Source organism: Meleagris gallopavo, chromosome 13, assembly GCF_905368555.1.
Source record: "Meleagris gallopavo chromosome 13, MGAL_WU_HG_1.1, whole genome shotgun sequence".
Taxonomy (NCBI): domain Eukaryota; kingdom Metazoa; phylum Chordata; class Aves; order Galliformes; family Phasianidae; genus Meleagris; species Meleagris gallopavo.
The window spans coordinates 11,637,082-11,660,467 of NC_139416.1; the positions used below are offsets into that span (position 1 = coordinate 11,637,082).

At 36.2% G+C, this 23,386-nt stretch overlaps 1 long non-coding RNA gene across 1 annotated transcript in view; it reads right to left on the reverse strand.

The window, feature by feature from the left end:
- LOC146543496 (uncharacterized) overlaps window positions 1-19,941 on the reverse strand; it is a 45,899-nt gene extending 25,958 nt beyond the window's left edge. The window contains exons 1-5 of the long non-coding RNA XR_014886079.1: window positions 19,793-19,941; window positions 12,679-12,802; window positions 9,659-9,745; window positions 7,567-7,818; window positions 4,229-4,405 (exon numbers count right to left, since the gene is read on the reverse strand). This is a non-coding gene — a long non-coding RNA (uncharacterized LOC146543496). The remainder of the gene's footprint in view (window positions 1-4,228; window positions 4,406-7,566; window positions 7,819-9,658; window positions 9,746-12,678; window positions 12,803-19,792) is intronic.
- Between the last annotated feature and the right edge of the window lie 3,445 nt (window positions 19,942-23,386).

Genomic DNA, 23,386 nt, shown 5'->3' on the forward strand with positions numbered 1-23,386 from the left:
GTTCCATGGAATCTAAGCACAGTCTGGGGAAAAAAAATAACCTAAAATATATTTTTATCCATTTTCTTGTGAAGCATGTGATTCCTGACAATTTCACAAGCATGACCAATTCACCTGAATTTTCCTTGCACCACTGCAAGTGAGCATTATTTTAAGTAAATAAGGACAATACGTCTGGGTCTGTATACTCCTTCTGCCTTGGAGAAGTAGGATTGTTCAGCCTGGAGAAGAGATGCTCAGGAGTGACCTTATCACTCTCTACTACCACCTGAAAGGAGGTTGCAGTGAGCTGGGGGTTGGCCTTCTTCTCCCAGGTAATGGTGATACGATGAGAGGTAATAGCCTTGAGTCGTGCCAGGGGAGATTCAGATTGGACATTAGGAAAAAATCCTTCTTGGAAAGAGTGGTCAGGCTCTGTAACAGGCTGCCCAAGTAAATGGTGCAGTCGCTTCTCCTGGAGGTGTAGAAGAAAAAGGTAAATGTGGCAGTACATGGTCTAGGGCAGACCTGGGCTGATGGTTGAACTAGATGATCTCAGAGGTGTTTCCAACCTTTGTATTGCTATGACTCTAACAAATGTACTTTTGTTTAGCATGGCAAGTTGTAATATAAAAGAATGACAAAAGAAAATGCTCTCTTAAAGACGATAAGCTATACTTAAAAAAACAAAAAAAGAAAAAAAAAAATGTTGCCATACCTTAAGCTTCATTTCTCTGTGAATACTTATTCCCGCTTTTTTTCTAACCCTTCATCATCTGTCTTGTCTCTTGCTTTGCTTGAGTGCTACAGAATGATCCTTCACTCTCTTCCTCCACTTTGCAGGCCATTATCTTGCCCAGAGGAAGCTGTGTATCTCATGTTTCTTAAAGGAATCCCTCAGTGCTGCTAACCTTTGCCTCGCTTGTATAAAGCACTGAGCTCTGGCAGACTCCGGCTGTCTCTTATCGCTCTGATCCAAGCAGAGGTGTCAGAGTGGCCCATGGAGCCATTAATCAGCTGCCCCCCTCTGCCACCAGCTCCTCGGAAGATCTCCATGAACCTGAAGTACTTTTGGAGGTCTGGAACAAGCAGTATGAGAGGCTTTTACCTCCGATATCTTCCATAGATCATTTAAGCTCATTGATGATAATACTGGGAATTAAATATTTATGATTTAAGATCCTGGGAAAGTTTTTAAATACATATTTTAAATCTATATGAGAGGAGTAATGTCAATGCGTGCAAAATGCTTTACATAATGTTTCGGAAAGGAAGTTCTGCTGTAAATGCCCTTCTCATTGTTTCATCATGTACTCTCATACAAAGTGTATGTTCATCAAGCTAAAAAAATAAGGGAAGGAGAACAAAACACAAAAGAGAGTAAATATAATAAACAAGTTGTCTCAAGGTTTTTGTCTATTTAACTATTAGAAACAAGAAAACAACCTGTCATGTTTCATGTTGCTGAAGTACCACTTAAGGCAGATGCTATCACAATATATCACAATAATGAATAATTTACCATAATCCTACCATCTAGGCCTATGATCTTACTCTCTTCTTCCCATAAGGAATTTAAGCACCCATATATGATAGTTTGTGGCTGGAAGACATATAGAAGAAGATGAAATGGAGAAACCTCTATTAGCAAATCAATCCTGCTCTCTTCCATCGGAAGGCCTTCTATACTTACACAAATATCAAACATGCTGGAGAAGGCTACCTTTTAAAAAATACTTAAAAAAAAAATCCTCTGACCATTTGCAGTGCTAACACACTTGAAGAGTTTTTAACCAAATAAGCCAATTTCAGCTTTTATGGAGTGCATTTTACTGCATACAGCCTTCTATCCAGGCCACAAACGTTATTATTATTCATTCTATTTACCTTAATCATAGAAAAGCAGTATTTATGCAAGGTTAAAGTATGTTTCATTACCACAGCAGAGTAGTGACATTTCTATAATCTAAAAAGTGAAGTTCTACATGTCCTGGATATAAAACCTGACAGTATAATCTTTTATTTCCATTCTAAGCAACAATTTGCATGAGTGAGCTTTCTCAGGATTAGTTGCATAGTTCAAAAATGTCCAGGGCTTGTTTAGGATTAACAGACTGAAGAAACAAGACATATTTAAATGAAACTGCTGGGGTTTAAGGAATATTTTCTTAATGGGTCATCACAACCTTTTTTCTTGACTGAATAGATTTTTCTAACCCATAGTGTACTGAGAAAATCTTTTCACACCAGCTAAAATACAAAGCATTTAGCTACATGATCTACATAAATCAAACATAGAAACACTATTGAATATGAGAATTTTCTTCTCTGCAGGTCAGCAAGAAGCCTATGCCCTACAAAAATGTTCAAGGAAACTGTTCAGGGAGGCCAATTTCACTTAGAATTATGAACACAGGCATGAAATATCAAATGAATAAATCAGTCACTTCCATGTGCACTATTAATTTTTCTACCCATACTTCCTTGATCTGTCTCTGATCGTTAAGACGTGATTCCAGGAATCAAACCACCAGAGTCTGAATCTAGGCATCACAATACCCCATGGCTTTCTGGCATCTCTGATAATGAGGGAAAGTAAACCATAACCTATGGCTCCCTGAGTTGAGAACATCATTGCTTCGAATCAAAGAATAGAATCGTTAATGTTGGAAAAGACCTCTAAGATGACCTAGTTCAGCCATCCAACTACCAACCAGCGCACCAAACCTCATCCCTAAGTACTTGAACATAGCACACTACCTTTATTTTGATTCAAATTACATTTCAGTCCACAATGTTTGTACTGTTTATAAAACATTTTTTAACAGACTCTCTACATAGCCAAAAAATAGTTCTCTGGCTCCAGCAGCCCTGCACTCCTGCTTGATCTCATGCCCTGTAACTGTGGGGCTCCCCTCTGCCAGCATTCCCAGACATTATTTTTGTAGAAGGAGTCCAAGCACATGCTTATCTCCAGAGAAAGATCTGCCCATCTGGTATCAACAACTGCTTGTTGTGAGATCAGTATCTTTTAAGGAATGGCAAATGGTAGGATCAGCTTAAATTGTGACAAGTAAAGTAGAGCATTATCTGTGTTTTTCCTGACTTTGGTGAGCTCATTTTTAACTTCAGCATTCCACCAGAGAAGTCTGGTTTTCATATAGACAGACAGACAGCACAATAAACATAGCAATGTTAAAACAGGGAGAGCAGGCACAGTTATAAATTCATGGGAACATGGATTTTATATTTAGTCTTTCAGCAAAGAATTTAAAACTGTAGTTTGAGTAAGCATCAATTGTTTTATGGGCCTGAATCAGGTAAATGGAGAATGCTGAGCCATCAACTTCAGGGAAACCCACCACCAGGAGTCCAACATCACCTTTTTTTTGTGTCTGGTAGAGAGACCAATCACATCAACAAAGAATCTGATAAGACCAGAGCAAAATGGAGATGAGAGGGAATGAAAACCTTTTGGCTACCTTATGACAGCTGAGATCCAAACTGATGTGATCACATATCCTCAAGAAACAAGGACAGGATGAAAACTTGAGCTCCTCCATCCTGCTCCACTGCTCTAGCTCTATTACAATATTCATTCAAGTTGCATATATCTATAATGTTGCAGCCTGTCCAGTAATGCTAGCTTACATCCTGAGGTTTTACATTAAATAACCAATTCCCCGCACAAACACTAATTATATTTAAGTAGTTGTGAAAGCAATTTGTGCCTTTAAGGTGTTCCCTTGCACCAACAAAAAATGTAAAGCCTTTATTTGCAGGTGACAATTACAGAGGAATCTCTCTAGAAAAGACGTGATCACAGTGTGAGGTCATCCATGAAGCTGTGTTTGTGCAAAACCAAAACAAATGCATGAACACAAATGAGAGACTTTCTGATTTGTGGTGATCCAATTAGATTTCAGAAGTAAAAGAATACATTCTTAGCTAAGCAATTTTTTGAACCAGAAATGTCAATTAGGATGCTTATTTAGTGCAATTAAATGTTTGAATAGGACCTGTGATATCACATTCATTTAGAAAAAATACCATCTAAAATGTTTCCTGCAGGTTAAAATATGGAAACAATTTTATTCTCACACAATATTATCATAATATTTTGACATTTGGTATCGTATCCATAAATTCAGATAGATGCCTTTAATGGTGTTCATTAGAAAATCCCAGATAGCTATATGCTTAAGGTTTAAAACATACGTAGAGACTTCGTTAAGTGCATTTCACGTACCTCTATGGATGATTTTGAAGTCCTGTTTGAACCAGTGTCAGGAAGCAAGAGCAATGCTGTGTGCTTAGGAGATCACGGAATGATGAAAGTCCTCAGGATTTCCAGCCTTGCAGACAGCCTTTTTTCTTGTATGAGGACTGGGAGATGAACCAGAACAGCCTTCACTCTCTGAGTCAGCTATGATTTCCAATAAAATTATAGAAAACTCATGGTTAATAATCAGATGTATTTTTACCTGGATTCATCTTTATACTATAAATTTGTGATCTTTGTTACATGAGGCCTATGGAGTCACAGTTGTACAAAGTAATATAGTCGAGACTGGAATGAGTTCTCCTCAGTCCTACATCACATTGTAACTAACACCAGAATATGCATATGCACGTACTGTATACTAAGAAGTATGGAAGAGAGTTCTAAAATTCTGGACAAAGTTCAGAAAATATAATCGCTTTATGGTTATTTCTACTATTTAAGCCAAATTATTAACTTTGGGGGTTCAGAAACTGAGAGTGCTTCCTTGGAAAAGAAAATGTGCAAGCTTTTTTTCCCTATAGATACAGTCTGTCTTTTCTACTTCCTAAAAGCCCAAGAGAGAAAGAACAGTGACACTACGGCTGTAATGTTGGCTATCACCTAATGTTAATTTTGTTGAGTTTGTAGATTTGTTTGAAAAAAGCACATAATTTATTTACGCATATTGTAATATTATTTGGATTTTTGCTGATGGAGAAAAGTTCATCAGTAGATGTACAAAGCTGATGAACATTTTCAATGAATTGCATTCCCCCTCTTAACGGCACTTTTTCTTTTTATTGTACTAACATTTTCCATTTTTAAATGGAGCAGATGTTTTCCCATTTGCTTGGGATTTTTCCTCTCAAAATAATAATTTCTCTTTTCTGTCTTTTAGATAAAACTTATGGTTGGTAAAACTTAGTGAAATATCTATTCCTCCCCCATGGTGTCAATGTGCTTCCAACCTGATGATATGTTTCATGTCCAGATAATTTCATGTCACTTATAATTAAGACAGCGTAAGAAAGTTTTCTTTCAAAAACCACTTCTTTTTGTTTGTTTGTCTGTTTTAGACTTTAAGTGATATAAATTAGAATAGCTTGACTGATCCTGTGATATCTTTAACACTTGCTAAGTTCTCATTCTCTGAAGGATTTTCTTGAAAATGCTTTTTTTTTTAAAGCAATCAGAGATGAATGTTTATCATACTGACATTTAAAACTGGTTATGAATATCTTATACAAAGAATTCCATGGACAAATATCAGAGGTTCATCCCACCAATACTTCTGTTTACCTCTCTAAAATCTATAAGACAGAGCCGATTCTTAAATTTGCCATAGAAACACAGAAACTCTATCGTACTTAAGAACACCCAGCCTCATAGAATTGAGCATGCATTTACTCTGTAAAGGATTTCTTGCATAAAATCCACTTGAATTCTACCACTAGTTACTTTGATGGACTATTTTTCCTTTAAAATTAACAGATACTTTTAAAATAAAATATTACACAAAAAATGCAGCATTTAAAAACAAATGTATCTACATAATGAAAGAAGGACCACTAGAATAGAGCAAAACTAGAGACAAATTAAATGATCAGTATTCCCTGTGGAAGATAATGAGATAATTTTGTAAAATTTTTCAGCATTCCCACAGATCACTGCATTGTTGATGGTTAGTATTTGAGCTAGAGACACTTTAAACTTCAGAGGTTTAAGATACTTTCTTTTCTTTCTGAGTTTTTAATATTCCTATTACATGACTGTATGTTAATTACATTAACTGTTATGTTAATCAGAACTGCTTTTACACATTATAATTTTCAATTATACTTTAATCTTCTAAATGCATAAATTGTTATGGTTTAGTGTAAAACTCCAAAGGTGTGTGAAAATGCAGGATCAGAAAACTGTATCATAATTAATTGTTTTATAAAATAACCTCTTTTTCATTACAGATATTAAGTATCTAAATATATAAGGTGAACAGTAGGTGAGATCATGAAAAACTGCTGAAAACAGTTATTTTATAAGTTAGTGCATTCTGATAGGTGTACAAAACAGAGTACTACTAGAGTATTCCTAGCTGCAATTCAGAGCCCCTTCAATAAGAGGGATACATCTGTACACACACATATATATATATCCAAATACATTCCTTCCTTAAACAATAGAATCCTTTGTGATACCATTTTTACAACAAATACACGGAGTCATTTTTAATTTAGCATTCTTTGATACAGCCATGTTCCATATGAAATCCTTCAAATGGCAGATCCCTGCATACTAAAACAAAGAACACATGGATAGTTTTTTTGAGGAATAGCATTGTAATTAACATCTGATTATTTCTCTAAAATGCATAAAGTCTTCTGTAATGAATCTTTTGTGGACTGTTCCTGTATTACAACTACTGCATACCTATCTTTACATACCTATCTTTTGTTGACTTCTATGTACTAAATTTAAGTCCGTGACTGGTCTCCAGATTAAACTGCTTTACATCTGATAAGAAAAGTCAATGGGAGCTGGTCTAAGTTATTTAATGCTTCTATAAAACACACAGTATTTTTGAATGAAAGTCCTTACCACAAAGATTCTGTTTATTAGGTGAAAAATCTAGCAGTGTTCATTAAACATATTTTGTCGTTTGTCTTTTTTTTTTTTTTTAACATTCATAAAATTTTAATAATTTATCTGGAATAGATGGATATCTTGAGCTGACATCAAAACTGCAAGACTGAGGCCTGTAAGAGCACCTTGTGGTTTAAATTGAGAGAGAAGAAAACAAGAGGAACTTGGCAAGGAAAGCAGAAAAGAGGTGTTTAACAGCAGTCTGGATGGATCATCAGCCAACACAACCTTCTTAGTATTCAAATGTTATAAAGAAGCCAGGTGTTTGTGCAGAAAAAGAAACTCTAGATGCAGACTGATGTACAGTTTTTGTTCCCCATCCCAGTAATACAGGGACTTAACACATACAGTTAATATTCTCTTACGTTCTCCACAGAAAAATCTCAATCTGAACTGCACAGGAAGTTTTCAGGAAGGGATGAAGTTTTAGCTTTATCAAAGACACCCTTTATTCAAAAAAGAATACCCAAAGAACGGATTATGTTGCCCAAAGCGAAATTGTATTATTCGTAATTTCTGAGCACATCAACGATAGTCATTGCTAAAAAAGCTCAGCATAGGAAAAAGAAGATATTTATTTGATTTTCTAGACATATGAACTGATTATTTCCTTACTTTTTGGAAATAATAGACAAATATACCTGATAACTATAATACAAAAATGAATGGGATGATATCCTTACCTTGATAGAGTATATTGGGTACTTTTCCGTGATCACTTTTCCTTAAAATCTCTTCTCTAGGCTCCCAGAGCCAAAGGATTCTCTGGACACCAGTTCTGCGCTCCACAAATATACTTTCATAACAAATCTCCTGGGTTGAAATCTGTCCACAGTTCTATTTAATTGGTTGGTTTTCTGATACTTTTCACACTCACCTTTCTTTCAAGACGAGTGTCTCAAAGTGAATTATGTCTTGGTACAACATGAACAGCTCTGTTTGAAAAAGAAGTAAAGCTAGAAGATGAGCAATGATGGACAGCAAGTGTTTTTATTTTAATTGCAAACTCCTCCTAGGCACACTGAACTTGATATAGATATATCTTGTTTATCACAGTATGCTGTTGATACATTTATCTTTCTTTTCTCTTGCCAATATTATATTGCTATATTGATATAAATTAAACTTGTTGATTATTCTGTGCACCTATGTAAATCAATAAACTTCCTATTTGTGAAGCTTAGCAAGATTATGGGAACAATTACTGTTAGCTGAGGCCTTTTTGACTAATAAGCTTTTATCATTATTCAGAGGAATAAAATAAGTTGTTTTTTAAAGAAACAACCTTGATTCCATGGTTGGCAAGACTTTCTACCAACAATAATAATATGTAGGCCAACCAATTTCATGTATATAGGACAACCAAAAGGAAGGTTGGTCGTAGACACTTAATTTGAAGGGTATTATTTTTAGTCCCACTAAGGACTAGTGGCATGAAAACAATTAGGATCTTTTGTCAAGTTAATTAAATTTTACTAAGTGTAGTAATCTCAGTGGGTTTAGTACACCAGAGGAAATGCTAATTAAAACTCAAATTCTTCCTGGTATAATAAGGAGCTCTAATACTAGTAGCAAATGAATGTTTTGCATACTGATAGATATTCAAACACTAATTTTTAACTAGATGAGGGCGAACCTTTAAATGGTTCAGATCTGCTGAAGGCTCACTTGAGAACACCAATAAGCATGTTACATCTTGGAGCAATCCACCTAAGGAACATTAAACAATCTGGAAAGCTCTGCTTCTTTCTTAATAGAAATAGTGTCAGCCTTGCAGTAGGGTCCAAGCACAAAGCAATTCAAACACATGAGAAATTTCAATATTTAAAAATCTGAAGCAATAAGTAAAGGTAAACAAACAGCACTGTTATTTTACTTTCCATTCAAAATTGTTTTTAGCAACTGTTTGCACTGTTGCAAAGGTTAAGCTTTATATTAGCATGTACATCCTTACCCTGAAACTGAAAACATGGCTGAAGAATTGAAACCTCTCTTCCTTGAAAGCTCATGTGCTTGACTGTAAGAATAAGACTCGTATCACTTTGCATATCTGCTCTGTTGCACTCTTAAGTACTGTGAATATTGATGAAAATCTCTTTGTCGGTTGGCTGACTGCTTAAATTCATCTGCTGTTCTTAGCTTGTAGTCATTTGGGCAATTAATGTACATCTCACAACCATTCAAAGAAAGGGTCAAACCTAGGACAGAGGGATGTGTAAATTACAAGAGAGCTGCCTGACCGGGACACAGAGCTGCTCCCTGGGAAGAAGAGTGGCACAGCTGGGAGAAAGGGCATGCTTGCTGCTCTGCCCTCACAATGTGATTGATGGTCTGACACTGCCTCTTCCAGGTCCCAAGTCCCTTATTCTCCTGCCCCTGGGACAAGGGAGTAAAGGCTGGTTGTTTTTCACTGAGGAACTACTGTACATCCTGGCCATGGATTATCCGGGAGCCTTGTCAGATAAATGCACACTGCCTAGCTTTGGGGGAAAAATAAAAGAGAGCCTACAGTATGTTGTTTGTCTGCATGATGATAAAACAGAATGGTTTCCACAGCCTGGCAGTACATGGAACACACAGTGCAAGGGTCAGAAAGAAACTGAGACTACCTGTGCAGCTCTGTGGTGATTCTAATCTCCTTTTTCCAAACCATTACAGGATCAAGAGCCTAAAAGTCAGAAGGCAAAATGTGGATCCCTCTGCTTTTTCCTTCCTTGCCCACTACTAATACTACTACAGATCTGAGCAGAAGAAGCAGATATATCAGTAACATACCATGCTCCCCCACATAACACTCTCATTTTCTGCAGTCTTCACTGGTGAAGAGGGGGTAACATCTACTATTAAAATTATTCCCTTCTCCTGTAAAAATATAAAGGAAATAACACTTAAAATCAACTTGTATTGACTTCAGGAAAGAAATAGGTACATTGAATAAAGTACAGGGTATAGCAGAAAGGTAGAAAGTTGTGATAACTCCCAACAGTGCTGTCCCTCTATATCAGGCACCAGTAAAGATCTAGGAGCAGGAATTTCCTTCACATTCTAGAAAATAATGACAAATCCACATCATTTACATCTCCCCCCTTTCTATTCATAGCTACCCAGCCTGAACCAAAGTTTTCTCAATTATGTATGCCACACCTATCAGTCTGATGTACAGATCAATCAACTTTAACTTGTGGAAGATAAATTTATGTATACAGAACTGTAAAGCATTCCCTTAATAAGCACTTTCTTAATAAAGTGCTTTCATTGGTATTCATTCAAACAAGATGCAGAGCTCAACAGTGGCCTGCAGAAAGCTTTTTCCCCAACATTAGAGAAATTAAGCTCTTTTGTCTGTTCCTAGGTGTTCCCAGTCAGTAGAAAAACAATACACTCTATTGTAGTCACTGAGAAACAATGAGCATTTTACTCTATTAGTCTGCTATTCAGCATAACACTGACAAATTCAAAATTTTTAAACATCTTGGGACCTTGAAAGTTTAAAGAAACTTTGCTTCAGAAATGGAAATACCTTCTAATTCATCCTGATTTGGGAGACTGGTGGTCAATTAGTAAATGCAAGACATAAGAAAAATGCATAATGATATACACTATACATTTTTTTTTTCTGTTTTGGCAAGTAAAGTTTAAATTATTGATAGCATACTTGTAAACATGCTGTTGTGTCTTGCAAACCTGACTTTCTGAGGTATTCTGATGGCTCTAATTGAGTCTTCTCAGAAGCAGAGAAAAGGCAATATATATTTTTGTAAAATCAAAGTGCAGATCAGTGAAGCATATCTGTGACTAACTGCCAAAAGTGCAATAAAAAGTTGTGTAAAACTGGAATTCTTCTGTTCTTGACACATAGTACAGTCTTTTCTACTTCACAGCCAGCAACTCCTGCCCACGGCCTAAAACAATTATTAAATCAATAAAGTAAACACATTTGCTACCAGACTTCATTTTAAAAAGTGAGAACAACAAAAAAACTAAAGTATTAAATTAATCTGAAGTAAACCAGAATGCAAATAATGAATTCAAAAACATGCTGCCGTGTACTAAAGTACAAGGTAGAACAGCATCTAGCAGGAATGCTCTGCACATCTGTCCCACAATGGGAAAGTTTTTCTAACATATTTTGAGAGAGAAGTAAAGTAAGATTTTGGTTGTTGGTGGTGTTTTTTTTGATTGTTTTTGTTTTTGATCCCTGTGTGATAAGCTATAGCAGGACACCACCTTAATTCTTAATGCAAAGTAATTGCATCACTCATGTCTGATGAGGAGCAACCAACACCAAAACTTAATCCCCATTTGTGGAGCACGGCTTAGTTTGGGCTCTAATTCAATATTGTCTTGTATTTTATATATTTTATGTATTTTCTGATTAGAGACAGGATTACTTGCCTGGTTAATATTAAACAAGATTGCAAGTGCTTTGTTGATTTGGGGTCTCAGTCGTGCTGTATGTACTGTTATTTTTGTACCACTTTAACAACCTCGAAAGCACAGCAGTTCATTACTGTGACTCTATAAAAGTGTGCTGTGCACAGAACAGAGAACTTTTTATTTCAGTGTCCCAGTCTATACTTAACCCCTGAGAAAACACAGAAGATAATCATTATCTGAACAAAGAACACTTTCATTTCACCCACACATGTGCTGTAAGCTATGATGCACACATGACTCAGCTCCCAGCTCTGAGTTCAGTGCAGGCTGGAGCTCCACCTGAAGGAATGCATCATCAACAGAGTTCATTGCAGTCCACACAGTGTTTCACAGTGCACTCTAATTTTTGGGCAAGTAATGCCATTGACATGGCACTGACCAATGTGAACAAGATCTTATTAGAAATAGTATCATGGTAGGCAACGCTTAGACTTGGTGTCACTACTAACATATTTTCTGAGGAGTGGAGATTTCTTTCTTTTTTAGAGTTGTCACTTCAGAAAATAAATTGAAAACATTGTTTATATGCTGAATGACTTTTTCATCATTGCTCTGTTGCTTCCAAGATAGCTGCAATACTATACTATTTGTAATATTAAATACTTTCAGAAGCAAGATTCAATTTTAAGCCCTCCAACTCTCCATTCCCCAATTTTTAAATTTCCAATTAATTATAATATTATTTTAAACATTTATGATGCACGTGCCATTCATCAGATTAGTGTAGTCTAAGAAGAAGGTCTCTTCTTCAGTTGCTAAAAGTTAAGCTGATAGAACAAGCCCTGATATTTCGACCTTTTCTTATATTCTAGAGCATACGCTTCTGTATAGACAACAAATGTTACAAACCTTGCCATTTCAGCAGCAAACCAGAAGTTCCTAGCATTCTCTCACATCTTTTGAGAAGCTCTCTGAATACAAAAAATATTTTAGTGACATCAGAGAGCTGCTTTAACTATAGTTTCTGAAGTTTTGCTTTATCATCATAACATTTGTATTGTTTTTTCTTCGCAGTTTTCTGGGACACAAATGCATAGGAGCCAAATAACAACATCAGTTTTTAAAGAACAGTAAGGGAAGACACAGGAATTGGGATGTTTCTAAGAGGTTCTCTACCAGCTTCTGGTACCAGACCCTCATGCAGAGTGAAGCTACAAAGCCTATGGAGGTAATTTTATTTTCTGTAGGTATGTACTGCTGTATTACCATTTGGTTTTGAACTAGATTTTCATTCTTCCTGACAGGTCCAGAAAAATATCCATGGTGCATGCATCTATTCATTATGTAATTTTCAAACTAGAAATTCCCCGTATCCTTATTATTATTTATGGGTACCTATATTGCACATTCATACTCACAGAGGTCATGGTAATGCTTCATTATGCCACCTTGTAGCAGCAGCCATCAATCCAGTGGAGAAATCAAGCAAGAGGTGCCTTGCTATAATGGCACTGACAACTCCTTTTTTTTTCCTCTCTGTACCTAGAAATCAAGATCTCATTTTCTTATAAAAGTGATTCATAATAGCAGCAAGATGAAGTGAACTGTGCTGAAGACTGATCATCTTAATATATTAAGTGTTTGCAAGGATACTGAGCTGTCTAATGCATTTAGTTATAATCAGATGATAACGATTGAGTTTAAGTGATTTTAATTTACCTTGGACTACATTTCATGTGCCGTTCTAGCTCCATGATACAATTGCTTTTAGGAAAATAAAGTTTAAATAATAAACCAATATGAGCACAACTATAAATTCAACAGAACAGGGAGATTAGGGAATCAGTTCTATTTTCCTTTTTCCGGTCATTTTTAGCAAACTATTTGCCACCACAAACTGTGAAAGGGATTTAGAGAGTGGTTTCAATAACAATCTCTTTTTATGTATTTAAATATTACTGTTTTCCGGAAACAACATTGGAGTCTATCCAGTAATCATTTGTTAAGACTATTCAAGGGTTTGAGAGCAGCAATCATTTATCTGAGTGAAGATGGCAAAATGCATTTTTATAATTCTTCAGGCTACTAATGGTGTGGAAATCGAAATTTTCATTTTTGCTCCTGCAAATATATATAATATCATTAATGATCACCTTCATTGCCTTGTTACATCTGCTTCTAACAATTCTCAACTTATTCCTCCTGGCCAAGAACTAGCAATTCCAGTTCAAAGTAGATTTACTAAGATGATTTAACTATGAGACTTCTCTGGAAATCAGATCTCAGCTCCACACATAAAATATTCAAAATAAAAACAAAATTAAAACTACATTACATGCATCTGTAAATTCTTAGCAAGATACTGTGTGGAAATGCATGGTAACACCAGGAAGATGTTCATGACTGAAAGGACAGTTGCAGGGATAGATGTCACCAGGATGTAAATGAACTGTGATTTCCCACCTAATAGAACAAGTTATGCATATAAACTCTCAGAGCATAGCAAAAATCACCAACCCTGAAATCTATTACTAAAATATGCCTGGAAAACAAAAATAAAAAAAAATAGATTTTTTTGTACTGATCATGTACATTCTTTAAAATATTTTAAAAATATTCTTGAAATCTAGAGTAAATCCTCTCTTATACTTATGGACAAAGCTTTTATCTATGCTTAACTACCAGTTGTGAAAGTAATGTCTCAAATTAGGCACGCAAGCAATCATGCTTCTGGGTAACATAAGCATTTTGAAAAATGAATTAAGTACACCTTTTTAGTAATCAGAATTAAAAACAATGTTGCATGACATTTCTTCTAGAAAAGGAGATCAGGCTATGGTTTCTCCATGAAAACAGCTATTGGCCTATGCTGGCATTGGTAGCATATAGATATGTGGCACCCTGGGCCAAAACGGAAAGCTCTGCTTCCCTGATTAGATTTCTATATACAACTAACACGTTTCTGCAGGAGCTGAAATTCAGCTTTATCATGCATCATACATCCTGTTCTCATAATTCCTACATGTGCGATATCTCATCTTTCTTGTAAAGACTTAACTGAGAGAATTTAAAGGTCAAGGAATTTTCACCTCTAAGTGAGATATGGATTCTTGTGCGGTAAAAGAGAAAAACAGTCTAATGAGAAAAAAAACCTGGCTAAATGAGCTAAAATAAAAACTCATTCTCTTCTGAATTAGATTAATTGATGAGATTATATTTGCTGAGGTAAGTACCGAGGCTAGGACCTGTTCTTTAATCTTCTAGAAGAATGAGATGAGTGGGTGTTAATTACCATTCTACATGCTCTCTTCTGCTTGTAAGAGCTTGATAAGTAGAATGTTAACATCTGTTTCCCACTTACATTTTATTGTCTGCCCAGTTTCTTTATTATTCATTTGGCTGTGCTATGTTTTCAACAGGAGTACTTTCAGAGAAGAGAAATATGAATGTGTTGTCCTTGTTGCTGGATAGACCAGGATCATATTTGATTTCATAGAATGGTTTAAGTTGGAAGTGACCTTAAAGATCATTGAGCTCCAGTTCCGCATTTCAACATTATTTTACACTACATAAAAAAATGTAACTAACCGTATTTATAATTCTCATTTAACGTAAAAGTTTCAATGATCACAAGATGCCTCTCTATTTCATACGTAGGGTTAATTTTTGTCAGAGTTAAAAATTACACTGAATTAATACAGAGTGTATAGCTAACATAGTTTACTGTTGAAGAAGGGAAAATAACTTCAGTTTCAGAGTTTGGAGGTGCCAGCGGAGAATCAATGAAGAAATAGGAAAAAGTCTGATTCTCCCACAGAGTGATATTTATTCAACACAAGAATAATATGTGCATATGCACATATACATATATGCAGAATTTACCACTATCTTTCTAAATTTCCAAATGGGGATAAAATACTGACTTTCAAAGTTTGCTATCTGTTCCAACAGATTTTCACCACATTCTAACTTCTTACCCAAACACTTGTACTTAGTGAAAACAATAAAATACAATCAACTGCAAAATAAATTTAATGTCCAGCCAAATTCACTGATGTATAAAATTATTTTTTATTATACACTATTTGATTTTTATACTGCCTAGAAAGACCAAATAAAGTCAGGATTTATAGCAAGCATTAATTTTAGTCGGGGTAGAGTGATTCTTGCAGAATTGGAAGCCAAAACTATTGTTGGCAATATAAATAAATATTTCAGTGGTAAACTTTTGAAGGCAAATAGACACCTCTCAAAAAGTGTTTGAAGCTTCTGATTCTTCAACTCTAAGAACCTTCAATAAAAATGAAATATTTGAATGGATATCAGATATGTAGGATCTGATTTGCATCAATTTGTACACCACTGCCACAGGACAGAAAGGAAGGACTCTTGGAGGAATGATGCCTTGCTCCTCCCAACCCTCCTCCTTCCTGCAAGCCAGCATCCTCCCTTGCTTTCAATCTAGAGTGAGTAAAATCATGTTGTTCATATAAACAAACTTTATCCTCTCCCCACTAAGCCAAAAAAATAAAGAAAATGTTGGGGGTTAGCAGCCTTTCAGATTGCTAGATGCAGTGCAAAGGAGAGGGAGAGGGACAAACAGTTGTTAAATGAAGCAGGGAAGGAAGGGAGCCCTGCTCAGAGGTGGATGCCTCACTGCAGCTCCCGCTCCTGGGTGGATCTTGGAGAGGCTTTTCTGAAAAGGGCTGGAGCACAGCCAGAGTGAATAATAACTTGTGTAGCCTCTGAGCACTGCTGGAGCCACTAAGTATTAACAAACAGAATTAACATTTACAGGTTAAAGATCTGTTTGGTTGGTGGTTATTTTTCAACATTAAATATAATTTACAGCTGGCTGATTTATGGGCACGGAGTCATTTAGGATATTAAGCAGTACCTAGTAGCTGCTTCATAGCTGCTGAACAGCTTCAAGTCTTCCGCTCAGCTCCCTGTGTCATCCCTCTTAAACAAAGGCACCATTAATAAACTGCTCTGCATAGAACAAAAAAGGACTGAGCACTGCAGCCTCATTTCAGAGGTAATAGACTTAATAATGAACAAATGACACTGGCATAGTTTTAAGCTATTATTTTTAGTAATGCATGTGCCTTTCTATAGCTCTGTATGTGGTAAGCCTAGCTCAAGAAAAACATTCCATGGTTATTCACATCACAGTCTGTTTTGTGATACTTCTCTGTAAAGAGCTCCAGACAAAAGCTTCCAAAGGACTACGTGCCAAGATCAGAGCCTGTTATTACTTAAGAAAATATTGCTGAAATCGATGAGAACCAGTGCAGGAGGGGGAGCAGAAACCAGGGAAGTAGAATCTCCAGGTTTCACTGTGTATCTGTCTTTAAAAGAAAAATGCAACTCATGTTCACCCTTCACTCCTTGTGTATTGCTCGAGTGCAATAATTGAGGGGGAAAAAAAAAAAAAAAGAGGGAAAATAAATTCATATATCAAATTGCCTTATAAACCTAAAATCTTGGCAGACATTATACAAAACTTAGAAATTGCCAAATATTTCAAAGGAACTTTTGGGATATGTAGTGAGTGAACTTTAAAGCATCTCCTGGGATCTGCATAAGGATTTATGGTAGCTATTTGAAACCAAACTAAATATAGAGGTTTTGCATAGATCCAAGCCCAAGTCAGACGGTGTTGGCAGTTCAAGCTGGGTTCTCCTTTGAGCTTTCAATTTTGTTTGAATGTGAAACTCTAAGCAAAACGCAGGAGATGCAAACGCATGCAGACAGCTTCCCCCGAAGTGCTAACTAACCCAATTGAACTTCAGTCTATTTAAAATCCCGCAGGCAAACACTTATCTCAGAACAGTTCTTTAGTCACTTAGATACATAAACAGAAGATAAAATGGTAGAACAGCACTCAACCACACAAAAGCATATTTAGATAACAACGAGAAAGTCCCTATATTCCATACAATCTCAACAAAGGGCATCACATAACATCCTCACATACCTGTACAAGCTATGATGGCATCTGCAGGCTACCTTTGCCAACTAGATAATCACCAGGAACCTTTTTCCATTGTTGCACATCTCTAAGATGACCCAATTTGAAGGAAATTTTGGGTAATTTTCCTCATCTTTGTTGTCATAGCCATGACTTCTATGGTGATATGTCAGATATCAGCCGAAGAGGCTGTAATGATATCAAAGCCCTCCTTAGAGTCATAGAAAACTGGAAAGAAATGACTTGAAACTAGAATGGTTTCATTGTGTCTTGCCAGTTATCCATAGCCTGATAAGCCGAGGATGCACCAGGCATGTACATGCAGATGCTAACGAGAGTTAGCACATAGCACAGTACTAAAACTATACAGCACAGTCTGTTGGGAAGAGCAGAGGACCATCAGTCTGTTTCACACCAAAGAAGACAGCTGTCCAGGGACTGTTCGGTTCAGGCTAACAAGTGAGTGTGTGAAATATCAGTGTGATGACTGCTGACAGATTGTTTTGCTGTATCTGTTCAGACCACTGACATGTTAGCAAGGATTCCTGCTCTCCTCCCCTCCTCTGGTCATCCTGATCCCATAAAACAACAGCTCTTGTAACAAAAACTGTGCATCATACAGGAGTACTAAGTGGCAAAAAAAGAAGATCATTTTATGGAGTAAGCTGCTGCTCCTACAGAAATAGGCTATTTTCACAACACTCAGAAAGGAAGGAAATGCCAGAGGAAAGAATAGGGGTAACAGCATGCTTGCTCTAAAGGAAGAGGTACAAGGCTACAGCAAGAGGAGAAGTGCCCATATGGGGCCTTCTGAAAAAGGAGCTCGGCCATAAGGTTGCTGTATTACTGCCACTGCTTTGCAATCAGCCTAACAGTGAGGATCACAGCACAGAAACAGCCTCATCCTCTGCTGCCAGTTCTCAGATGGAATCTGTCTTCAGGGCTTCGTTTTGAGCTACACTTCTGATGAAAGGGCTACAACCTTAAGAACTGTTACAAAGCAAAATTAATTTCCATCATAACTACCATTCCTCTGTTAACAGATGGGCAGCTGAGACAACGAGGGTGTTATTTGTTGAAGGTCACAGAGGAAATCTATTGCAGAACCATGGTTTGAACCCAAGTCTCTAGAGTCCAAACCAAATGCTTTAACCCAAAAGCTATTCTTTTTTCTTCAAATAGCCCAGCTGGCATGCCGCGTACTCAGTACAGCAGGTAGGGGCTGACATTCCAAGCCCTTTCAATTGATATTATTAGCATCTAGCAACAAAGACATGTGCAGTGGAGTATTGGCAGCCAAAGGGATAAGTGATGATTGTAAGATAAAGTGTTTGTGTTTCCAGCCATCTGTTTGCAAATAATCCAAACTATTATTTTTAGGAGCGCTGATTTTGACATAGCTGTACTGTTGGTGTAGGGTGGCTCCCTTCTAGTGGATGGCTGAGAAAAAGCATTCGCTGCTAGCAGAAAACAGAAACACAATAGTTTATATACTCCTAATGCATCCTACTGAAAAAATACAAGAGTTTTACATCACATTTCTAGCTAACCATAACCACAACATCTGCATGACAAAAAATAACAAAGTACATTAAGAAAGCAAAGATGAAGGTGAAACACAGGATCTTACTATGCAGAAGCTTTTGTTTTCTAAATTTTACATATCTTATGCTGGGATTGCTTTTATAAGAAATACATTTTCCATCAGCATTATCCCTACCACTCCTCACATAAAGTACCTAGTGCTGCCTTGCTTTCCTTGCTTTCACACAACAATATAAATCCTACCAAAACAACACACTTGAGCATCCAAGTAGCGTAACAGATATTAGTTTTGGCTCCTTGTGTGCTATGGGAAAACAACAATAGCTTCAAGAGAAGACCAGATGAGAGCAAGGAAGGATCTAGTGCTTGGAAGAAAGTACAGGGACTGTCAGGAAGTCTCTATTTTCATGCACACAGAGCACTTTTCTCACTTGCAGAAAAAAAGGCACTTGCAGAAAAAAAGGCAAAGTGAAAGGCATCTCCTCTCTACCCAAAAGAGCAGGTCAAGGAGTGAAGCCTGTGGGTGAAGATCAAAACTGAGGGAAAAGTCCCTAGATAGTGAGATTTGTTGGGAACTTTTTGTAAAATGGAACTGACTTTCTCTGGGAATACTTCAGGTCTTCTCTGCAGCAGTTGGTTGAGCATTCCTCCACAGTGTCATAAACTCAGTGTGACTGTTTCATTCCAGTAGACCAAAGTACCTTCTACATGTTATAAATCTATAAAATTAATGGCAAAACAAGTTATACGTTCTGATTTATTGTCTGCTTTGGCTCAAACCAACAGAACCATACATTCAGGGGGAAAAGAAAACATGCTGTCTCTGTATTTATAACCTTGTCATTTAAACCTTTGGCAGCCTTTCAGCTGCTCCATATGTTCACTGTATTAAGCTTTACCATAGAAGGAACTAAGAAGCAAAGTCGAAAGAAAGCTGATATTGTATGGTTTAAAAGTCTGGCAGTAAAAATAATAATCAAGGAAAATTTTCAATAACAGGCATTCTGCGGTACCTCTGCTGCTTCAAAGAGCATGTAATGGAACACCGCCATCCTTAAGCATTGCTAGCAGACTGTCTTCACACAAGAAGGCTTAGGACGTACACATCAAAGCTGCTGTTACCCTTGTGCATAACGTAAATAGAAGAACTTGATTCAGAAGGTAATACCTGAAAGAGACAAAATTCAAATTTAGAGACTGAAAATTTTACACTATCTGAAGGACAGTGTAAAACAGCAAAGAATGAAAACTATTTTGAAAGAAGGTTTGGAAATGAATAACAATAGGTCTTCTACAATCTATTGTTACAATTTATAGTTATTCAAGTATTCCACTGCATCTAGAGACAACCTAAATTTATATCGTAGATACACTTTTAAATTACCTTCATTTACAGTTACCTGACTGAATCCCATCTGCAGATGGGATACTTCTCCCAAAAGCACTCTCTTTAGACAGAATTCCTAGCACACATCCTGCTAAGAAGACAAATAACATGAAAAAGCCCCACTTTTCAGGCTGAAGTATAATCTCCTGTCTCTCACATTTCTATCAACAAAGTTTTGAAGATGAAAAGGTTTACGATTGTTACTTAGGTGTTGAATCCTTGCATTTGTGCTTTGAGATGTAAAATTTTTATCATCAACAAATTCTACTTTTTTATAGTACCATGAGGATTCCCTTTAAAACACACCCAGCTATGGACAAGAGACAACTGCAACAGCTCCAACTTCCACCCATTGCCTCTCAAAGTCCTGTGGCACTTCCTAAGAGCTTGGGGCCTTCACTCCCAGAGAACAAACCAGAACCGTCTCCTCTGTGAACTTTTCTGCTTTAAGATTAGAATGAAAAGTAGATAATTACATAGTTGCTTTTAAACATTATCTATGACCATGTGCAGTGTCATTAGTAACCAAGGTTGCTAATATTATGCAGTACTTCCTTGCTTCCTTTGAAGAAACTGAGCCTGACGCATAATCCTAGCACTACAAAGCGAAAAAAAAAGATGTTTTTCTATAGTAAATTTGACAGCTGAGATAGGTGAAAAGGTGGTATAATTAATATAAGAAAAATCTAATATTTTTTGTAACTCAGTATTTTTCCTCACTGTCAACACCCCAGATTGTTTCCCATCGTTTCCCATCAATAGCTACAGTGTAAGTGGATAGCTGAAATGCTGGGTTAACCTACTATCCTGGGCAGGAACTAAACAAATTCTGATTTTCTCCTTAATATCCAACCATTTCCCATTCCATTTCTCTCTTGTTTATGACACTTTCCTCTTCACAGATTGTCCTTGTTACTTCACTGAAAGCACATAACGGAGAACTTAACTGAGCAAGTTAAGCTAGAGCCATGCTTAGAAAATACCTCAAGAAAAAAGAAGCAATCAACTCACTGATTTTGGTACACTGCCAAAATTTAATACCCAAAAGAGGGTCTGGTGAAACAGGAAAAGATTCGGCAAGGTCAGTCATCTAGAAATGGCTACCCAGCTCTGCTGAGTGATTCAGCTGCCTTGTCACCTACAGCATTCTAAGCTTCTCAATATTATTGATACTATGTGAAATATTTAATTGTCTTTTACATTCTTTGACGCTTTTGTCAGTTCATTAAGTAGGGTGAGAAACTCTTGAATTATTGTTTTAAATGACTTATATGGAAGAAAAATAAAATAATTTTTAAAAGAACAGCAAAAACAAATGCTTGCTTTCAACTCTTCCCAGTGGAATTCATCTGGTTTCTATTAATCAGAGCATTCATAATTTTGCTGACATTTAGACATACTTTTGCAGTGTGATTATGGGATAGTATTTTATGATCACACTGCATTTGCCTTGAAAATCATTGCAATCATATCTTGACTGGGAAATAAATCAGGCAGAAGTACAGCATAGAAAAAAAAATAAAAAAAATGATTTAGAACCTACATTAAAGCCTCATACCACATCTGTGATTTGTTGCCTTTCCTGTTAATGAATCTAGAAAAGAAAATCTACTACTCTCTATTAAAGTATCCTTAGGTAAATATCACTGTGAGACTTTATTATATGATGTGTTATGAATCACCTTTGATCACATCAAGTGAATAGGTATCAGTATACGTGGATGTCATCCATTATTTAAAATGAAATACTTAAAAATTAAATCAAATTAAGCCTATCCCAACTTAAATCACTGGAGCAGCAGATAGAGCAGAACTGACAGGTTAAAAACATTATTAATACTTAGGCTTGATTCATTTTGCTTTGCATGCCAAAACAGTCTGGATTAAATTGTTGTTTTAAATACTTGTATCTTCTGAAATTCAAAGCAACTTGTCAATGAAACAAGCAATTTGTCAGCACTCTAATTATCTCTGTGCTACAAAAATATAAATTAATAAATAGATTTCGATGTTAAATGTTTACCAGCCCTTTTTTTTTTTTTTTTTTTGAGAAAATGGTATAATAGCAATGAAAGCCAGATCAAATAATCTGAATGAGTAAAAAATGTTTAATTCATGAGACAAATACACAAATTATTTCTAGTAATTAATAAAAATTGAACATCTTATTATATTATTGCTGTAAATCACTGTCTTTTTAGCTGGATATGGGAAATACTAAAGTGACTAAACACAAAATAGTTCATGAGTTTATATTTTTCACAAAGGCATAAGAATATGATTGCATTTCCAAACTTTCGCATTTGTTCTATGGAAACGCTTCCCAAAAGGTGCTGTTTTTCAAACCAGTGCCCTATTATCATTTTAAAAAATACTATTCAGCTTCATCAGGACCGTGTTTTATATAAATCATTTTGTTTAGCTTATATGTGGTCAAATGTGCATTTCATTTATACAACGAGGAAAATCCATAAATGTATTCAACCACTGCCTGAGTTTTATTAGAGGACTTTTGGTGTGGGAATGGTTACTGGTTGAAGTATTTGAAAAAACTCAATTCAACCGTTACTGTGGCAGAATAAAACACATAGCACTGAGGAGCTTTCATAGCGCTCTTTGCAATAAATGTACAGCTATGAAATCAATTTATGGAGCACAATTTTGGTCAAGGAAGAACTCTAAGTGAGGCAGAACATTTGTTATTGAAGTTAGATGCAAAGTGTAATTTCCCAAATACTATCTTGTATCTTAAAACACTAGGGAAGTAGCATCTGCACAAAAGTATTCATATCTCCAAAACAGCAGAAGTAATCTATAAAATAACAAATTGCACAGGGCAGGCTCAGTTCCATACCGAGAAACACACAAAATCTTTTTACTTCTGCTTATGCAAATTACCATCTTGTAGTGGGTAAACTCAAGCTAATGAAATAAGCTGATTATGACCACAAGGACTGCTTTACTATCATAACATCCTTCTTTTAATTGCTTAATAGTAAAAAACAATGCTACCATATAATACCAGGCATATGTAAAAAAAGTGGTATATGCACACAAATGGAACACTTCTGGGGAGTATCATAGCACACCTGTGCATGTCTGTAGATAGCCTACAGACATGCAACGTTCCCAGACAGCTCTTCTCCTTCTACAGCCTCACATACTTCTTTCCAAGAAAATTTTGGTTGTTGTTTTTAACATCTTTCCAACAGACATGTCT